The sequence below is a fragment of the Pan troglodytes genome, chromosome 14 (assembly GCF_028858775.2).
Source record: "Pan troglodytes isolate AG18354 chromosome 14, NHGRI_mPanTro3-v2.0_pri, whole genome shotgun sequence".
Classification (NCBI taxonomy): Eukaryota; Metazoa; Chordata; class Mammalia; order Primates; family Hominidae; genus Pan; species Pan troglodytes.
The window spans coordinates 95,970,616-95,987,808 of NC_072412.2; positions in this window are offsets into that span (position 1 = coordinate 95,970,616).

Sequence of the window (17,193 nt, forward strand, 5' to 3'; positions counted from 1 at the left end):
GGGATTAAAAAGAATAAAAATGAAAACCTGTTAGATTCACTCAGACCTAGAGATGATGGTGACTTAAAATACAATGGGGTTCATGGAGATGTGGAGAAAAGGAAATATGGCCATTTGACATGTATTTTGAAACTAGACATGTTAGGACTTGTCAACGTGAGGGAGGGTAAGCAATAAGAATGACATTGAGGATTCTAAATTTTGTAACTGATATTGGCCTCTTATGGAGTTGCTACCACTTTTATCCACTTTTATCATCTGTTTATTATCTTCTAATAGTCATTAACCAAACCAAAAGGAAATTCATCAGCCAAAGAGCTCAGAGTTGGGTAACTATTATGCACTGGCATAAATTTAAGGTAAACAATCTATCAGCTCGTTCGTGGCAACATCCAAACTTAATAGTATGTTCCACTAGGGCTCTTTGTAGACCAATTGATGATTTACTAGCAGTTGAAAATATTAAAATGAGTTTATATGGTGCTAAAACTTAAGCATTTTCTGCTTTAGGAAATAATGAGATATATATTATTGTTGTAATACAGATATTAAAGTGATTGTGATGGGAGGAAAGCTAGGGGGCTATAATATCTATTACAAGGCTCAGTAGAATTTGGCCTTTCATCCTATTCTTTAGTACCTGGGTCTGCGATAGGCACTAGAAGGTAGCATCGCGAAATATATTAAAACGCATCCTTGGTCTGTGGAAGCCTACCCTAAGCACTCCAAGGAAATTACATGTAAAACAAACTAAAATTACTCATGTTCGTTAACCAAAGTTTAAAAACGGAATCTCAAAAATAGGTCCACATATAATCATTTTAAGTTTGTTTAAATGTTTATTGCCTATTTATTATCTATTATTTGAGTACATTTGTTTAAACTTCTATTTATTGCCTATTTTAATTAAAAGAATGTATATAATTGTCTAAATTTTGTCATAGTTGAGAGTAAGCTGTTGACAATCAAATTCTTAGCACTACACTGAATCCGTGGTGCAAAAGCATTATCCACATTAAAAAAAGACATTTTTCTACTATAGGCTCATTTTCCTGGATGTAATCAGGTTTTCAGTGGCAGAATTGATAAATGGTTTCAAGACAACGCAGATGGAAACAAAGACATGTTTATTTGTCACCACATATTGTCCATGTGGCCATAGCTAAAATATCTATCACATAAAAATTTCTCCTCTATGACCATTCTTAATCATGTATATCCTGAATAGCAGTATCAATCTGCCCTGACACGCCACTACTTGTCTTCCGAGACCCCGCTCTGTTGATAGTATCTTTCATTAACCAGAATATATTGATGCCATATAAATGTCTGGTCACAAGTTCTCAACCTCTTAGGCTCCCTTATCACGATATGTTTATACCCCTTAGAGACTCAAGCACTGGCATAAATTTCAGGTAAACATCAGTTCGTTCATGGCAACATCCAAACTTAATAGTATATTCAACTAGGGCTCTTTGTAGACCAATTGATGATTTACTAGCAGTTAAAAATATTAAAATGAGTTTATATGATGCTGACATTTAAACATTTTCCATTTTAGGAAATAATGGACTTAACAATATCTACAAAGAGAGCCAAGGAAAATTCCAGGTTTTAGTCTGACACTTAAGGAGCTTAGAAGTTGCCACTTCATCCTAACAGCAAGTAAAACCTAAACGAACTGAAAAATCAACAACTTTTCTTAGACCAAAGAAGTAAAGTTACAGTGTAAACTGCTATCCTGAATATTGAAAAGACAGGTGGATACAGAGAATCACAACTTACTGCAACAGTAACCTACAAGCATAAACCTCCATGGGACCCAGTGCTAGGGTAGAAAAACCTAAATTTTAATTGATGAATTGCTGGAGGCTCAGTGTGGGCAAGTCTGAAAGTTAAAACTCCAGAGGACCCAGTCATAGAGATGATGCCCTTATATTTTGTGAGAATTACCTCCAAGAGCTGTACCAGGGACTCACAGAGAATACAGGAGAAAAATCTTCTACTTCCAGCAGGGGGAGGGGATAATTACCAATTGCAAACACCCTAGAGCATTCTGTTTTTAACAAGGTCTGACCTCAGGTGAAACTATTTACTAAAGCTTAATCATCTGAGGTCTTATTAGAGCCCAATCTACCTGGGGAAATAAAAATATCCAACTCCGGTCCCCTCTAGACATTCTGTCTTACGAAGGGGAGAAAAACTGAGGCGCACTGGTGAAGTTCACAGTCCAGTAGCAAAGGTTTATGAACTACTGACAACCATAGACCCATAGAATGCTTCCCTTCCCCCACAACTTAACACCACACCACTAAAGACCTATTTACTTAAATTTCTTTTACTTAATACATCATGTCAGGATTTCAAAGAAAAAAAAAATTAAAAACTACATACATACATGTATACAAATGAGGCAAAAAAAAGAAAAAAAGAAAAACCAAAAAACGCCATTTGAAGATACTGAACAAGCATCAGAACCAGAGTCAGATATTTTAGGAATATTGGAATTATCAGACCAGCAATTTAAAACAACTATAATTAGCATGCTAAGAGCTCTAATGGAAAAAGCAGACAGCATGCAATGGATAATGTAAGCAGAAAGATGAAAACTCCAAGAAACAATAAAAAAATGCTAGAGATCAAAAATACTATAAGAAACGAAGAATGTCTTTGATAAGCTAACTAGTAGACTGCAAACTGCTGAGGAAAGAATCTTTAAACGTGAAGATATGACAGTGGAAACAAATAAAAAAGAATTTAGGCCAGGTGCAGTGGCTCATGCCTGTAATCCCAGCACTTTGGGAGGCCAAGGCAGGCAAATCAGGATGTCAAGAGATCGAGACCATCCTGACCAACATGGTAAAATCCCATCTCTACTAAAAATACAAAATTAGCTGGGCATGGTGGCACACACCTGTAGTCCCAGCTACTCAGGAGGCTGAGGCAGGAGAATCACTTGAACCCAGGAGGTGGAGGTTGCAGTGGGCTGAGATTACACCACTGCATTCCACCCTGGCAACAGAATGAGAGTCTGTCACAAAAAAAAAAAAAAAAGAATTAAAAAAAATAGCAGAAGATTTTAGTTTCTGTTATTATAACCCTAATAGCCATAGGGAAACTACAGAAAGTATACGGTATGTGTAATAGTGATACCCAAAGGAGATGAAAGAGAGAAAGGAACACAAGAAATAGTTGAAGCAATAATGACTAAGAATTTCCCCAAATTCTGTTAGACCTAATGCCACAGATCCAGGAATCTATAAAAACCCCAAGCATGGGCCTGGCGTGGTGGCTCACGCCTGTAATCCCAGCACTTTGGGCGGCTGAGGTGGGTGGACTACAAGGTCAGGAGTTTGACACCAGCCTGGCCAACATGGTGAAACCTCATCTCTACTACAAACATACAAAAATTAGCCAGGTGTGGTGGTGGCCACCTGTAGTCCCAGCTACCAGGGAGGCTGAGGCAGGAGAATCACTTGAAACCAGGAGGCGGAGTTTGCAGTGAGCCAAGATCACACCGTTGCACTCCAGCCTGGGGGATAGAGCAAGACTCCGTCCCCCACTCCCAAAAAAAAAACAAAAAACAAAATAACACACACAAAAAAATACAAAAAAGCCACCAAGCATGATAAATGCCATACGCACACACATGCCAGCCTCACCTAGGCATATCATATCCCAATTTCAGAAAACAAAGCAAAAAATGAAAAAGCCAGAGGAAAAAATATACCTTACTTATAGTGGAACGAAGATAACACACTTAGACCAATCTAATTATTGAAAAGTGTGCTAACAAGAAGAGAAATAAAGTATTTGAAATGTTGAGAGGTAAAAACCAACCTAGAACTCTGTACCCTGCAAAATTATGTTTTAAAAGTAAAAAAGAAATAATTTCTCAGCCAAACAAAAATTGAGGGCATTTTTCCAGTAGACAATAAGAAATGTTAAAATAACTTCTTTGGACAGAAGGCAAATAATATAGGCCAGAAACTCAAATCTACATAAAGAAGTCAAGAGTATCAGAGAGTGAATAAGTGAGGGTAACATAAAAATAATTTACTTTCTTATTTTTAATTGATCAAAAAATAGGTTTGTTCAAAATTACAATAGCAATAATGTATTCAATTATGTATGCTTATGTTTGCATGTGTATGTGTGTATATATGTATATATATGATATATATATGCTTATGTATAAGTGAAATAAATGGCACAGAGAGGAATAAGGAATATTTTGTTATTATAAGGTACTTGCATGATCTATGAAGTGATATGGTATTTGAAAGTGGACTTGAATTTGTATAGCAAACATTAAAGCAAAAACTTAAAATTTTTTAAAAGAGTGAAAATTAATTAAATAATTAAAGAAAAATATAAAATCATGTAAAATTAAATTAATGTAATATTAAATTAAATTAAAACATTAATTTAATATTAAATTCAAACCACAATGGCAGGAAAAAGTATAAGACATATAGGAACAAAGAACAAGGGCAACAAACAAAAAACAGTAACAAATATGGTAGATATTCATCCAACTATATTAGTAATTACTTTGAATATCAATCATTCAGATGCATCAATTAAAACTCAGAACTGCCAAAGCAGATAAAAAAACAAGACCCAAATACTTGTTGTTTAACAAGAAACCCAATTCAAATATAAAGACACCTACACATAAAAAGTAAAGAGATAGGCTAGTTGTGGTGACTCCTACCTGTAATCCCAGTACTGGTAGGCTGAGGTGGGAGGATCATTTGGGTCCAGCAGTTCAAGACTAGCCTGGGCAACATAGTGAGATCTTGTCTCTACAAAACAAAAAAAATAAAAAAAATTTCCAGGTGTGGTACTGTGTACCTGTAGCTCCAGCTACTTAGGGATCTGAGATGGGAGAACTACTTGAGCCCAGGAGTTTGATGTTGCAGTGAGCTGTGATTATGCCACTGCATTCTAGCCTGGGTGACAGACAAAGGCCCTTTCTTTGAAAAAAATAAAAAATAAAGGTATATACAAAATCCATTATGCTAATACAAATCAAAAATAAAACACAATACCTATATTAGCTTCAGACAAAGCAAACGTCAGAATAAGGAAAATTATCAGAGATAAATAGGGGCATTACATAATGATGAAGGGGTTAATACACCAAAAAGATGTAACAATCCTTAACCTGCATACACCTAACAACAGAGCACCAAAACACATGAGGCAAAAACAAATGAAACTGCAAAAAGAAAAAGATGAGTCTGTTTCAGGTGAAGATTTCAACACCTCTCTAGCACAAGTAGGTAAGTCCAGCAGGCAGAAATTTAATAAGGACATAGTTGAACTCAATAGCACCATGAATCAACAGGACATAATAGAAATCTATCAATTACTTCATCAAACAAGAAAGAACTTTTTTTTTCCTTAGGACTGCATGAAACATTTACTAAGATAGACCACATCTGTGCCATAATACATGGCTTAAAAATTTTAAGAATAGAAATTATATAGTGTGTGCTCTCATACTTCAATGGAACTAAAATAGATCGATAACAGAAAAATAGCTGGAAAATTCTGAAGTATTTGGAGGTTAAACAACACCTCTAAATAACACATGGGTCAAAGAAGAACTCTCAAGAAAAAATTAAGAAGTATTTTGATCTAACAATAATAAAAATCAAATTTATCAAAACTTATGGGATGCAACAAAAACAATTCTTAAATGCAATTTGATAGAATTAAATGTGTATGTTCAAAAACATAAGTGTGCCATCTATCATCTAAGTTCCACCTTAGAAAACTAAAGGGCCAAGTATCGTGGCTCACATCTGTAATCCCACCATTTTAGGAGGCCAAGGTGGGTGGATCACCTGAGGTCAGGAGTTCAAGACCAGCCTAGCCAACATGGCAAAACCCCGTCTCTACTAAAAATACAAAAATTAGCTGGGCATGGCAGCATGCACGTGTAATCCCAGCTACTCTGGAGCCTGAGGAAGGAAAATCGCTTGAACCTGTGAGATAAATGTTGCAGTGAGCTAAGATCATGGCACTGCACTCTAGTTAGTGCTCTGTTAGCAAGACTCCATCTCAAAAAAAAAATTAAATTACATCTAATGTAAGAAGAAAAAAAATTAATGAAAATTCGAGGCAAAACTAATAAAATAGAAAAGAGAAAAAAACTAGAGAAAATAAGCAAAACCAAAAGTTTCTTCTTTTAAAAGATCACTAGCCTTTAGGCAGGCTAATTAAAAAAAAAAAAAGACAGGACACATATTTCTAATATCAGAAACCTAAGATGATCCATACAGATCACATGGACTTTAAAGGATAATAAAAGAATAGTATAATGAAATCTATGATCACAAATTTAACAACCTAGAGGAAATGCACCAGTTTCATAAAATATACAAACTGCAAAACTCACACGAGATGAAATACACCATCCAAGTAGGCCTGTATCTATTAACGAAATTGAATCAATAATTAATAGCATTCCAAAATATACCAGCTCATTGGTAAACTATCCCAAACATTAAAAGGAGAAAGTAAGCCAATTTTTCTCTACAATGTCTTTCAGAAGGCAGATGCACAGGAAATATTTCCACCTAACTTATGCTATGTGTCCAGCATTACGCTAATATCAAAACTAGACAAAGATACTGCAAAAACAAAAATATCTATGGACTAATATTTCACATGAAGATAGATGCAAAAATTGTCAAAAAATACAAGCAAATCAAAATCAACAATGTATTAAACAACATAAATTTTGACCAACTAGGATTTATCCCAAGTATGCAAGGCAAGTTCAACATTCAAAAATTAATATAATCCACCACATCAACAGGCTACAGAAGAAAAATCACATGGTTATGTCATAAAGTGCAGAAAGATTATTAGGCAAAATTAAACACTCATCTATGATAAAATCTCAGTGAACTAGTACTAGAGGGGAACTCTTTCAGCTTATAAAGAACATCCATGGAAAACTACAGCTAACTTTCTATTTAATGGTGAAAGACTAAAAGTCGTCTGGCTGAAACCAGAAACAAGGCTAGAATGTTCCTTCTCACCATTGCTTTCCAACATCACACTAAAAGTCCTGTCTCATTTAATAAGACAAGAAAAGGAAGTAATACCGTACTGACTCGGAGGGAATAAATAAAACTGGTTTTGCAGACAACATGATTGTCTACATAGAAAATCCAGAAAAATTGACCAAAATTAAAAAATTCTTGATCTAACAAGGAATTATAATGAGATTGCAGGCTACAAGGTTAATATACAAAAGTCAATTGCCTTCCTTTACGTCAGCAATGAACAAGTGGAATTGGAAATTAAAAACGCATTACCATTCACATTAGCAGTCCTCAAAATTGAAATAGTCATGGACCACATAACAAAGTTTTGGTCAATGACAGTCTGCATATATGTTTGTGGTCCCATAAGATTATACTGGAGCTGAAAATTTCCCAATGCCTCATGACTCCATAGCTTTTGTAACAGGCAAGTGCAACTCATTATTCATGTGTTTGTGTTGATGTTGGTGTAAACAAAGCTACTGTGCTGCCACTCATATAAAAGTATAGCACAGGCAATTATGTACAGTACATAATACTTGATAATGATAATGAACGATAGTAATACACTATGTTACTTGTTTATGTATGTAGGATACTATACTTCGAATTGTTATTTTAGAGTATACTCCTACTCGTTAAAAATTATTAACTCTAAAACAGCCTTAGGCAATTGTTTCAGGAGGTATTCCAGAAGAAGTCATTGTTATCATAGGAGATGACAGTGCTATGTGTGTTATTTCCCCTGAAGACCTTCCAATGGGACAAAATGTGTAGGTGGAAAACAATGATATTGATGACCCTGACCTTGTGTAGACCTAGGCTAATGTGTATGTTTGTGTCTTAGTTTTTTACAAAAATGTTTAAAAAGAAAAAAAATAAAAGATTAGAAAAAACTCATAGAATAAGGATATATAGAAAGGATATCTTTGTTCAACTGTGCAATGTGTTTGTGTTTTGAAGCTAAGTGTTATTGAAAAAGAATTAAGAGGGTTTTTTAAAAAAAGTTTTATAAAGTAAAAACATTACAGTAAGCTGTTTAATTTACTACATATATATATATTTTTTTTTTTTTTTGAAATGGAGTCTTGCTTAGTCACCCAGGCTTGATTGAGTACAGTGGCACAATCTTGGCTCACAGCAACCTCCACTTCCCAGGTTCAAGTGATTCTCCTGCCTCAGCCTCCTGAATAGCTGGGACTACAGAGGTATGCCACCACACCCAGCTAATTTTTTGTATTTTTAGTAGAGACAGGGTTTCACTGTGTTAGCCAGGATGGTCTCGATCTCCTGACTTCGTGATCTGCCTGCCTTGACATCCCAAAGTGCTGGGATTACAGGCATGAGACACTGTGTCCAGCCAAACATATTTTTATAAATTTATTATAGCCAAAGTGTATAGTGTTTCTGAAATTTATAGTAGTGAATACTCCACATCACTCACCACTCACTGATTCTCCCAGAGCAACTTACAGTCCTGCAATGTCCATTCATGGTAACTGCCCTATACAGATGTACTATTTTTTTTATTTTTTATACTGTATTTGTAGTGTACCTTTTCTATGCTCAGTTATATTTAGATACACAAGTACTTACCATTATATTAGAATTGCATCAGCATTCAGTATACTAACATACTGTGTATGCTTGTAGCCTGGAAGCAATAGCTATATCTTATAGCCTAGATGTGTAGTACATCTATTACAATAGGCTGTATCATCTAATTTGTATAAGTACACTCTATAATGCTACTATGATAATAAAATTGCATAAAGATGCATTTCACAAAATGTTTCCCTATTGTTGTGACACCTGACTGTACTTAGGTATAAATCTAATAAAATATACACAAAATCTATATGAAGAAAACAAAACTCCGAGGAAAAATATCAAAGAACTAAGTAAATGGAAAAATATTCCACGTTTGTGCATAGAAACACTCAATATTTTCTAATTTGATTTATAATTTCAATGCAATTTTACTCAAAATCTCAATGTTATTTCATGAATACCAATCAACTGATTCTAAAATTTATGTGGAGAGAAAAAAGACCCTGAATAGCCAAATTAATACTGAAGTAGAAGAACAAAGAGTGAGGTTTGCATCCACCTAACTTCAAGACTTACTATAAAGCTACAGTAATACAGTGCGGTATTGGTGGAAGAAAAAAGACAAATAGATCAATGGAACAGAACAGAGAACTCAGAAGTAGACTCACTCAGTATAGTGAACTATTCTTTGACAAAGAAGCAAAGGCAACACTAGGGAAGAAAGATAGTCTTTAGAAACAGATGGTGCTGGAACAACTGGACATCCACATGTGAAAACAGAAATATATAAACATATCTTATACCATCATAAAAGTTAACTCAAAATAAACCACAGACCTAAATGTAAAATCCAAAACTCTGAAACCCCTACAAAACAGCATATTATAAAATCTAAATTACCTTGGGTGCAGTGACAACTTTTTAAAATATGACACCAAAGGCATGATCCATGAAAGAAATAATTGATAAGGTGAACTTTAATAAAATTAAAAATTTCAGCTTTGTCCAAGTCATTGTAAAGAGAATGAAAAGACATAATACAGCCTTGGTGAAAATATTTGCAAAACTCAGCTGATAAAAGTCAGTACTCCAAAATACACATATTCACACACACATGCATGTGCGCGCACGCACACACACACACACTGTAAAATGCGCAAGAAGAAAATGAAAAACCCAATTTAAACAATGGGCCAAAATTATTGATATGGTTTGACTGTGTCCCCGCCCAAATCTTGCCTTGAATTCCCACATGTTGTGGGAGGGACCAAGTGGGAGGTAATTGAACCATGGCTGTGGGTCTTTCTCATGCTGTTCTCATGATAGTGGATAAGTCTCATGAGATCTGATGTTTTCTAAAAAAGGATTTTCCCTGAACAAGTTATCTTTCTTTGTCTGTTGCCATCCATGTAAGATGTGACTTGCTCCTCTTTGCCATCCAGCATGATTGTGAGGCTTCCACAGTCATGTGGAACTGTAAGTCCATTAAACCTCTTTTTCTCTATAAATTATCCAGTCTTGGGTGTTTCTTCAGCAGCATGGAAACAGACTAAAAAATTATTAACATATATGACACCAAAGAAGATATGGAGATGGAAAATCGCACATAAAAAGATGTTCCACATTATATGTCATTAGGGAAATGCAAATTACAACAGCAATGAGATAGTACTACATATTCGTTCGAATGGGCAAGATTCAGAACACTGACAACATCAAATGATGGTAAGGATGTGGAGAAACAGAAGCTGTCATTTACTGTTAGTGGAGATGCAAAATTGTATAGCTACAGTGGAAGACAATTTGGCAGTTTCTTACAAAACGAAATATGTCCTTACCATACAATCCATCAATTATACTCCTTAATATTTACTCAAAGGAAGTAAAACTTTTATCCACAAAAAAACCTTCACAGGGCAGCTTATAATGCTTTTGTTCATAATTGTCAAAACTTCATAACTGATGCAACCACCATGTTCTTCAGTAGGTGAATGTATAAACTGTGGACCAGACATTGGAATATTATTTATTGCTAAAGAGAATTGAGCTATCAAGTCATGAAGATCTCATGGAGGAATCTGAAATGTATATGACTAAGTGGAAGACTTCAAGTTGAAAAGGTTATGTGTTGTATGATTCCAACATGTTGTGTGATGTTCTAGTAAAGGCAACTATTGAGACAGTAAAAATATCAGTGGTTGCTAGAACTTAAGGAGGGATAGAGAGATACATAGGGAGAGAACAGAGGAGCTTTAGGGAAGTAAAACTACTCTGTATGATACTACAATACTGGACACATTGCATTATATATTTGTGCAAATCCATAGAATATCCTACACCAAAAATGAAACAGAATTTGAATGGTGGACTTCAGTGAATAATGATGTATCAATGTAGGTTCATTAGTTGTAATACATGATAGAAGGCAGAATTCAGATTTTAAAATTTGCGAAGCAATGTCAGAGTTGTTTTTACGTTTGAAAATTCAAGATCTAGACCCCTTCTTTGATATTAACGGAACCCAGTATGTGCTTCATTAAAGTATATCAAAATTAGTTCACATGGAAAGCAGAGGCTATAGCAAACTGACTACTGAGTAGGAATCTGACACATGACCCACGTCTACTTTATCATTGTCATTCTCAGTTAGATGTTATTTGCTCCCAAGCTTTATAATGAGGAAATATAGCCATGCATTTAACCACTTAAGTGAATGCTCCAAAGACACACAGCTACTTAGTGGCAGGTTGGCAAGCCTGAACTGACATTAAAACCTATGATTTAGAAATCTACCCAGGGCCGGGTGCAGTGGCTCACGCCTGTAATCCCAGCACTTTGGGAGGCCGAGGTGGGTGGATCACCTGAGGTCAGGAGTTTGAGACCAGCCTACCCAACATGGCAAAACCCCGTCTCTACTAAAAATACAGAAATTAGCAGGGCGTGGTGGCATGTGCCTGTAGTCCAGCTACTCGGGAGTCTGAGACAGGAGAATTGCTTTAACCCGAGAGGCAGAGGTTGCAGTGAGCTGAGATAGTGCTTACTGCACTCCAGCCTGGGTGACAGAGGGACACGCCATCTCAAAAAAAAAAAAAAAAAATCCGCCCAGAGCTCTCATTGTGATACTATTTCCTTCTTCCTTCTTTACTATTTAATTATTTCTTCTTACATGGCTGTTTATTTTTATTAAAAAGTTCACAATCTCTGGATGAATATCAGTTTTACTCAATCTCCTATAATTTTTCCAGCTTAATCTTATGTGCAACTCAGGTAATTTATTATATATTTTTATTAGTCATGTATCACAGAATGATCTATACCCATGACTAATCATTTTGCCATAAGCAAAACTATTGAGCTCATTACTTGATTAAAATAAAAACAACAATTTAGTGTAGTAATCAATTTTCTGATAAAGATAAGAATTTGCCTAAAAGACAATACATAAAATGAGGAGTTTCTTTAATGTTCATTTAATCAAACTTATAAACGTTTTTAGTGTATAGCCTAATTTTTTATTTTAATTTTTTTAAACTGACAGAAGGTAAGATACAGTATTAAATAACACAATTATTTATAAACTAATAGATTAATAATGAATTGATCATTAAAAAAAACACAAGCCAGCGTACAGTTGTATTAGTCATTTGCTTTGGAAATTCAACATATCTAATTTTGGTGTGGATTTCAGTGTTAGCATTTTATTCTAAAGAAATACATAAATTAGGTCATTTGTTTCTAAATTATAATGCAAGGGAGAGCCCTGCTGGCAGACTTTCATAGATGCAGCAAGTAGACTCATAATCGAAGTAAACTGTCTTAGGAAAAGCAATAGTGAAGTGTAATACATCTGAATGTTTTTTGACTCTGTATAGTCTATATTCTAGAATTGAGTCTCATTAACTTTTAACTCAATGTGCACTGTGCTTTTGAAGCTATATAGCACCTTTCGTGCAATTTTCCTATTGGAATAATCCAGAAATGTACAGTTAACTTTCTATGTGAATTTTATACACTTAGGAAAACAGGACACACGGTCTATGTTCAAGTATGATAAAGCAACTCTATTGCAGTATTGAATATATTAATATCTGTCCTACTCACTAAATGCAGTTAACACATCTTGATTTCTTGATTTTTCTCTGTTTACTTCTTGTATTTAAAAGCTCTTTATTTCTACCTCTAGGGAACATTTTAAAAGGGAAAAAATAGGGATTAAAAACTGAGAGAAAATTGCTTGTTTCCTATTTAAAGTCAGATTCAGGTATGAGCTGAGTAAAAGATCATAATGGGAAACTTAACAGAGTCCAGTAAATTTTCTACCTTCCCCGTAGGGTGGATTACTTTACATGTTATTTGCTTGTTTGTTTGGCATGAATGTACAGACACAAAAAAATACACATATTTAAATATAAATGGAAAATTTTCCTGTGTCAGGCTTTTAATATGATCTATAATATTGCACTGCATGCCCCACTGCTCTCTACATTTGAGTGAATACTTGAGAGTTAACTACATATGTAGAGAAATGGTGGTAGCAATATTTAATACTTGAAAATTTAGAGCTGAATAATATATTAAAGCTTGAGGCATTGTCTTGAGTAATGGAATATTGAAAGCAAGCAAACCTCTTAATAAAAAGTACAAATAGAGAATAAACATTTTTAAAAATCATTGATCAAACTTTTTGAGCTCCTGGTATGTCAACATAGTAAGCAAAATTTCACCATAATGGAATCGGTGAACTATATCTTCTATTGTTTTAGGGTGGTCACCTATGGAAGTTTTGAAACAAGGTGCTCAGAAGAAACTAGTTTCTTCTGAAATGGAGTGATTAGAAGATCATGTGGGAAATGAGAAATATTTTGTTTATATTCAATATTTATTAAAATAAAAATTCTATTCTATATTATAATAAATTATAATGTAATAAAATAGATATGATATATTAGGACGACTCTAAATTATGTTATAGTATGTCTGGTTAGGGCCCAAAGATCAGTATTTCTAAGCACTATGCCATATTTCATGTATCAAATCCCTACCCTTATAATGGTCATAATACAAAGGCATGTTCCTCAAGGCTATAGTTTTGTATACTTTTTCTCAGTGCACTCACAAATGAAATTCTATAAATATAATTAAAATATTTAAAGATTATCATAAAGGCAAAATGATATTTTAATATTTTCTGGAATATCATTGCAAAATTATTAAGATAATAATATTAGTATTCAAATATGATTTGGTATCTGTCAATGTGTTAAAAAAATCATTGAGAATTCACCTTCACTGCCTTTCAGAAATCATAATATCTCTTTGAAGAATTACACTCATAATACATATTCCTACTTTGGTGAGCAAATTAGGCCAAAATGAACAAACAACAATAAACAAAAATAATAGCGGAGTTTATAATACATTCATAGTTATGAATAATGCAAAATAAAATGCTTCCTCAAGGTCTGTGATTCTGTGTGTTCAATAAATCAGACTTTAGTTTATTGTTACCTATGGTTTGATGTGAGGGAAGTGGCATTTCCATTCCAAAAGTTGCTTTACTTTAGGGTTATCCACACAGACATGGCCCAAACAGGAGCAGTAAGAGTTTAAGAGTCTCAGAGAAAAGAAAAGAAGAGGGGAATTTGGAGATATTTAATAATTCAAGAACACAATAGAACCTCTGTGATCCATTAGAGAATATTGTATGTCTATAGGAAGTCCCTATCATTTGAGCTTTGTGTTTTAATACTTAAATATCTAAGCTTTCACTTACTAATTACCTAGACTTCAGTTCTTTGCACCTTCCAGTAATAAATGAAAAAAAATAATAAAGGAGTTCAAGAAGGAAGAGAGGAGGAGAGAAGTGAAAATGACCCAATAGTCCCATAGACAGTTTTCTTTTTTTTTTTAATAAAGAAGGAAACTGACCCTTTGGACTTAAACTCCAAATTTATATTCGTTTTGTTTGAGTTCCTTTCTCAGGAAATGACTTTTAGGCTTCTCAAAGAAAGTATCAAAGAACTGAAACTCACCAGATCACAGCATCTAGACATGAAGATGCTGGACCCCATATTCATCATGTTTTCTTCCCTGCCACTCCCTGGTTCCCATTTTCTTATACATTGTTCCATTTCTTCTCTGCTATATAAACCCCTAGTTTTAGTCAGAGAGATGGATTTGAGAATAATCTCCCATCTCCTCAGCTGCAGAACCGAATTAGGTGTCTCAGTGGTTAGCTTTCTGTGTTGCAAGCAGCAGGACCTAGACTGAACGCTTGGTGTTTGAGTAACAGAAGGACAAAGAAGAGGATGAGGAAGAGGAGAAGGAGGCCGAGGAAAAGAAGAAAGGAAAAAATAAAAATTATACTGTTAAGGGCAGCTATGTCTATTCATACTTTTATGTAATTTTGTCTTATTTCCTCTGTTGTGTATATGTATGTGTGTGCTTGTGTCTTTTTGTGAACAACTACACATGGCCAATAAAGATTATGTAAGAAAGGACTTTTTTTTCTTTTTTTGAGACAGAGTCTTGCTCTTGTCGCCCAGGCTGGGGTGCAATGCCGCAATCTCCGCTCACTGCAACCTCGCTTTCCCAGGTTCAAATGATTCTTCTGCCTCAACCTCCCGAGTAGCTGGGATTACAGGCACATGCCACCATGCCCAGCTAACGTTTTGTATTTTTAGTAGAGATGGGGTTTCACCATGTTGGCCAGGCTGGTCTCAAACTCCTGACCTCATGATACGCCTGCCTCGGCCTCCCAAAGTGCTGGGATTACAGGCGTGAGCCACCGTGCCCAGCCAGAAAGGATGATGCTTATGGGAAATCAATCAGATTATTCCCCCATGCCATCAGGAGCTATACCTCACCTTGAACCAGCATCATACCAGATGTAAATGTCTGAAGAATGATACGTTATAAAATGTTTTTACAAAATAATGACTGGCACGGTGTTCGCTTACCTATGAAAAATTTTGAAAAAACTTTATGAAACTCTCCTGCACTATGTTTCTTTTATATACATATACACACATATAGAATACTTTTACTTTTATTCCCCAGACTGCAAGATAGAATACAATTATGTATGTATGATTCTAAGAACAAATGTAACATTTGGCAATTAGATTACATCAGTGAAAGTTTTCAATAACAAAAAAATTTTAGCCATGGAGACTCTGTCTTCAAAATTATAATCAGAATCTCTTATTGACAGAAATATAATAATGCAGAAAATTAGAAGATCGCATTAAAATTGTCATGCATTAGAAATTTGCATTAAAATTATGTATTATTACAGTAGTATACTCTAGTTACACCAGAATATACCATGAACACTCCCCAAATGAGATTTAGATAATATATTTTCCTCTAGATCACTGAAGGGCATAATAGCAGCATTTGCAATCATTGAAAGAGTTGAGTGTTATACTTAGCTTTCTGTCTTCTTCCTTGCTTTAACATGGCACCGCCTAAAAGGGAAGATCAACAACTTCCAATTAAATTTTAGAAATGGAATAGTGTAAGATGATTCAGAATGTAGCCTCATTGCAAACTTTAGCAAGTTTTTCATTCCTAAAAAAAGATTTCTTTTTGTTCTATGAAACAGCTAAGACAAAATTATCAAGCCAGGATAACTTCCAAAAATTGACATGTATTTTATCTAGTTAATATTGGTTTTTATTGAGAATATATTTCATATCAAATCACATAACAAATACTTGTGTTTTTTTTGTTTTTTATTTTTCTTTTTTGAGACGTAGTCTCACTGTCGCCCAGGCTGGAGTGCAGTGGCGCGATTTCAGCTCACTGCAACCTCCACCTCCCGAGTCCAAGCAATTCTCCTGCCTCAGCCTCCTGAGTAGCTGGGATTACAGGCATACGCCACCTTGCCTGGCTAATTTTTGTGTTTTTAGTAGAGATGGGGTTTCACCATGTTGGTCATGCTGATCTCAAATTTCTGAGCTTGTGATCCACCCGCCTCAGCCTCCCAAAGTGCAGGGATTATAGGCATGAGCCACTGTGCCCAGCCCCAAGGACTTGGTTTTTAACAAGAAACCTAGACATCCTTAAATGTAAAAAGGCTGTTTAATTAGATTTTCCTTGATATTTATCCTAATTTTGAAGAACAATGTATTGAACATTTCTTATTCTCACATTCTTATCAAACATTATTTAAATATAATAAGTTTAACCCATGAAACATGAGTATCAAAATTAGTTATTGTGGATTAAATTAACTTGTAATTTGGGGGGTTAGATAACCCTCCAATATATTTCTGTAATGTATTTACTTTCATATTCTTCTGACTGAAACTCTACCTATTATTGCTTTAAGTCAGCAGTCCCCAGCCTTTTTGACACTAGGGATCAGTTTCATGGAAGACAATTTTTCCAGAGACTGAGATTGTGGGAGAGATGGTTTCAGGATGATTCAAGCACATTACATTTATTATGTACTTCATTATTATTATTATTATTACATTGACATATATAGTGAAATAATTATACAACTCATCATAATGTAGAATCAGTGGGAGTCCTGAGCTTGTTTTCCTGCAACTAGAAGGTCCCATCTGGG